Source organism: Echinops telfairi, unplaced genomic scaffold (assembly GCF_000313985.2).
Source record: "Echinops telfairi isolate 266 unplaced genomic scaffold, ASM31398v2 ScPeMD7_18;HRSCAF=68, whole genome shotgun sequence".
Taxonomy (NCBI): domain Eukaryota; kingdom Metazoa; phylum Chordata; class Mammalia; order Afrosoricida; family Tenrecidae; genus Echinops; species Echinops telfairi.
The window spans coordinates 15,601,956-15,607,367 of NW_022103915.1; positions in this window are offsets into that span (position 1 = coordinate 15,601,956).

The following is a 5,412-nucleotide window of genomic DNA, read 5'->3' on the forward strand; positions in this document are numbered from 1 at the left end:
TCCCTGGTGTTCGTGCCAGCATTCTCTTGTGTCGAGGCTGTTCCACTTCCAGTACTCTAGTGTCCCTACCTTTATCATTCTTCTAACTTCTTTTTAGAGGGTTTTGTTTATAAGTACATGTTCTTCTTCCAGGAGCCTGAGCGGCGCCATGGCTAAAGCAGTCAGCTGCCAACCCAGGGCTCAGGGCCTTGAAGCCACCACTCGTCCCTTAGGAGAGCGATGTGGCAGTTTCTTCGCAAAGCTGTGCTGCACTGGGGACCCTGTGGGGCAGTTCTTGGTTGCACAGGCCATGCCGAGTCAGAATGGACTTGGCGGCCATGGCTGTGGTTCTCCCTTCTGAAAGAGTATTTATTGCCCACTCCCTGCTGCTAACGTGCTTGTATTGATCATCTGTCCTTTTATTTGCCACCTTTCATGTGGTTTCATTGGACAGCCAAATCATTAAACTCAAAACTGCAAAAGAAGAAAAAAGAATAGATTCTCTGGAAGACGCAGGAAGATGTTTTCTTGGCAGAGGGCATGCCCTTTGTAAACGAGGGTGTGACTTTGCCATTGATATTTATTTTTCTTTGCCCACAATCATTTTACCAGGATCTGTTCTTTAGTTAGGCTCAGGTAATTGAGGTTGCCAGGTCAGTGTCAAACGCTACACTACTTTGACCTAAGTTTAGGTAACAGGAGATTTAGCGAACTCACGCTAGGTTCTTCTCTAGGAGCCCAGGTGGGGAACGCGTTGGGGGTGCTGCTAACTGCAAGGTCTGCGGTTGAAACTCACCTGCTGCTTCTCCAGAAAAGGAGGACGGTTTCTGCTCCCAGTGAAGACTCGCAATAATCACATCACCAAATAATCGGAGAAGCTGGAGTATCTGAAGAAGAATGTGATAGCTGGATTGAAGGAAGGCTTATGAACCTAAGATGTGTAGATAACACAGCCTTGCTTGCTGAAAATGAAGAGAACTTGATGCCCTTGCCGGTGAAGATCAAAGCTAGTAGCCGTCGGTGTGAATAACACTCAATGTAAAGAGAAAAAATCCACTAACTGGACCAGTAGGTAACGTCATGATAAACAGAAAAGATTGAAGTCAAGGATTTTGTCTTTCTTTGGATCCACAATCAATGCCTCTAAGTGGCAGTCAGGAGAACAAGTGACACATTGCTTTAGGGAAAATCTGCTGCACAAGACGTCTTTAAAGTACTGAAAGCAAGGATGTTACTTTGAGGCCTAAGGTGCACTTGACCCAAGCCAGGTCATTTTCAATTGCCTCATAAGCATGTGAAAGTTGAACATTGAATAAGGAAGACCAACGAAGAATCAATGAGTTTGAACTATTGTGTTGGCAAAAAAAATCGAAAGTCCCCTGGTCTGCTAAAAGGACAAACCCACGTATCTGTCTTAGAAGAAGTGCAAAGAGAATGCTCCTTAGAGGCAAGGATGGCAAGACTTCATCTCATGTACTTTGGACATGTTAGCAGGAGAGACCAGTCCTTGGAGAATGTGGAGGGCACCCAAACAGAGGAAGGCCCTCAACGCAATGGGCAGTGTTTGACTGCTGTACACCAGGGCTTTCTAGTCAGAGATGACTCAACAGCACCTCATAACAGCGATTCACAGCCCGAGAACCTTATCTTGGGCTCTGCGAGTTGCACTAGAGGTAATCTGGTAGTGTCGTGGGTTGTGAGTTGGGCTACTGGCCGCAGGGTTAGCAGTGTAAGGCCACTAGCTGCTCTGCTGGGGAAAGATAAGGGTCTCTACTCTTGCAAAGATGTATAGTCTTGCAAACCCACAAGGACAAGGCTCTCTACTCTTGCAAAGATGTCTAGTCTTGGAAACCCACAAGGACAGTTCTACTCTGCCCCATAGGGTTGCTATGAGTTGTCATTGACTCAGTAGCTGTGAGTTGTGATTTTTTTTTCATTTTGGGGAGAGACTCATATTTACCGTGTGAATGAAGAAACAAATATCATCGCACTGGGAAAACCTGCAAAAGACTTCTTTGAAGTGTTGAAAAGCAAAGATGTCGCTCTGCAGATTAAGGTGCGCCTAATCCAAGCTACAGTATTTTCAGTTGCCTCACATGCACGTGAAGTCTGCATGGTGAGGGGAGAAAACTGAAGGAGAACTGGTGCCTTTCAGTCGTGGCGATGGCAGAGAAGCCCGAATATACCGGGGACTGCCGTCCGCACGGCAAGTAAGGAGCACAGCCAGGATGCCCTCTCCGATTATGAACTTTTCCATCTGAGAAACAAAGCATATTGCAACCATGAAATCTAATGGGATGAGAATGGTTGGGGAAAAACATGGCTGATTGGGTGTGTATCTATGGAAATTCTACAAAAGCATGACATTCGAGGATTAAAATGTAGAAAGATTCTAGGTATCCACAAGCATTTAAACATTTCTAGATTAGAATTACAGTATCCCCTTGAACGTCTTTAACAAGAGATGCATTTGATTTTGGCCAGCCCGAAGATAGAACTGGAGCAGAGGAGCAAGAGACATAGAGGCAAATACTGTAATACTTAACTGTAACATAAGATGGGCTGTGGTCAATGTCCAAAGTGTTATACTCTCCTGTTTCTGAAACAGCTAATCAACAAATAATTTTCCAAATAATTACCCCTCCCCCAGTTCTTGTACAGTTAGATATATTCCTGCTTCTTGGTCTTAAAGTGTATAATTTGTGAAAAATGAATGAAGCCACCGTCCAGATCTATGTGTCAGTTTTATTTGGCTTCTCTCCGGATGCGGCATGAATAATGCATGCAGTGCTAGCATGATTACATGCCACCCCAAGCCTACAGCCCGAGTGCTGGGTCCCATTCCCTGGGGTGCTGGGGCCAGAGTGGAGTGGCTGCCTAAGGTTTGTAAGGCTGTGAGTCTAGAAAGAAGCAGATTGCTTTGTCCTTGGTCTGTGGAATGGTGGGTGGGTTTGACCTGCCAACCTTGTGGTTCACAGACCAGTGCTTATTAAGCCTGTGTGCCACCAGGGTTCCTCAATACATGTCAAATCATAATCTCAGAAACTTAGCGCATTACAAAAATTCGGTAACTTTTCAGGAGGTCTTTGTTATAATCAGTTCAAAAGAGGGACAAAGACACATTATTTAAGAAACCTATATAGTTTCACAAGACTATTTAAATTCTTGGATTTAAACATTCAAGTCCAACTGTGCTTAAAGAGGTACAGGGATATGTGATGTACACAAAGGGCATTTCCCATTCAGGAGAGAGCTTTTCATTTTTCTTAGATGTAATGTTCTGTTATGACCCTTCAGGATACCCTCCCTAGACCTATGAGAGGCCGTGAGTGTTTTTGCCAAAAATGAAATGTTTATGGAATGAAGCACATAGTAGTGGCAGTGTGTGTGTTAGAGACCAAATATGGGACATTCCAGAGGCTCGTGTTCCTGCAAAACAGACATACCCTCAACAGAAATGCGTCGTGTTGTCATCAACCCAAAGGCATCGATCGCAGTCATTAGAGGAGTGTTTTTGGTGGGAGCAGCAAGGTTGTTGGTGCTTGGGAGAAGGAGCGAGACAAGTGCAACTCCTTAAACTGCAGTGAAGTTTCTGTAGCAAACTGCTGTCATGTTGTCTCCCTCCACTTCGTTCTTGTGATGGAGTTAGATGGGAGGCATCGCCTTATTTTACCCCCAAGAAAAGGAAATTGGGCCTAAGACTTCCAATCCCCATAACTAGTGAGAAGTCGAGCTGGAAATTAACCCCCTGTCTCCAAAGTTTAAGTATCCTGCCCTTTCTCTATCAAACCAAATATTTCTCTTTTTGTGTAGGTTGCAGATTAAAAGGGAGGGAACAGTATTTGTTTTCTATAAACATTGGAATGTGTCCTATCTTCCCAGATCTACTCCTAACTCCAGAAAGTAATTAATAGGACTTGGGCGTTCTGCTGCCCTAAAGTGTATTTTGATTTTCAGAAATTTTATTTTAATACAGCTTTTCTTGCATCGGCGTAGTTTTGTGATAGCTCCTGCACAGTGCTGGGCAATGTGGTCTTCAAGCGTGAATGGGCACAGGAGTGACTTGGAGCATAGTAGCTCTGGGCAGGGTCCAGGGTTCTCTGCTCTCCAGGGAACCTGAGGGAGGTGCTCCAGGGACAATTCTTGGAGAAACATTGGTGTCAGAGTCCAACATAAACTCAAACTCTCACTGCCGTAGAATGGCTTCTGACTCATTGCCACCGTATAGGAAAGAGTAGAACTGCTCTGTGGGCTTCTTTCTGCGACCAGAACTCTTTTTTGCGAGTGGAAAGCCTCATCTTTCTTCTGCAGAGTGACAAGTGGATTTCAACTGATACTTTTGGGAGCCCAATGTGTGACTCACTATGCCACCAGGGTTCAACATAGATAAAACGATCTACTTTGTAGGGTAAGTGGGTACAATTTAATCCAGTGCATCTAAGGTTCTTTCATAATTGACGCCTGACAGGACCTGATACATAGTAAATATTAAAAATTCTGTTTGTGAAAAATTCAGGAACAGTCACTGGTGATAGTTGATCACGTTGATGAACATGGTTCATGTTACTGAACTGTACCTATGCAGCGTATAGAAATGTTTGTTGCCTATATATTTACTACAATTAAAAGTTAAAACACATTCCATTCAAATGTGTGATGGCTTATATAGCAGCTGAGAAGCAGGAGAATACTCATTGTTTCACTCAAAAAAAATAGTTACTGAATTCTTGCATCATTCTAGGAACTTCTGTCAATATAAAGGGGAATTGGCATATTCCCTGCTTTTTCATGGATAGGTTCATTTTAAAGGCACAATTAGTTTCCTTCTTTGTAAAATATTTCAACAGCAAAATGTTGATGAAATTATTAGGTGAAATGAATATGAGGGCATGTTTGTATAACCCCTGGGGCCATGTTGATGGTGACCCATTGTGTTAGTCTAAATAAACTAGGGGAAAAAATCCCCAGAAACTCATATGTATATAAGAGAGTTTTATATTTAGGGTAAGTGTATGTATTAGTCTGGGTACTTTAGAGAAACAAATCCACAGAAACTCATGTATAAGAGAGAGTTTTATATAAAGGGTAAGTGCACATCAAGAAAACTTCCCAACCTAGTGCTGCCCAAACCCACAAGTCCAACATTAACCCATATGTCTGACACCAATCCACAGAGGCCTCCTCCATCTCACAAAACACACACTATGATGCCAACTGCAGGAGGAAAGCCAAATCAGTGAATGTGTAAGCATCTCAGTGCTGGCAGGGGTCTCCACACGGCTGCTCCAGCATCCAGTGCTGCATCAGGGTAGGTCCATGAGGCTTCTCCTCAGGGATGTCTCGCAGGAAGTGAGCCTTGCCACCTGAAGCAGGGAACTGGCTAAGGCAGCTGCACCCTGGTCCAACCATCAGAAAGCAAGAGACCTGAGAACT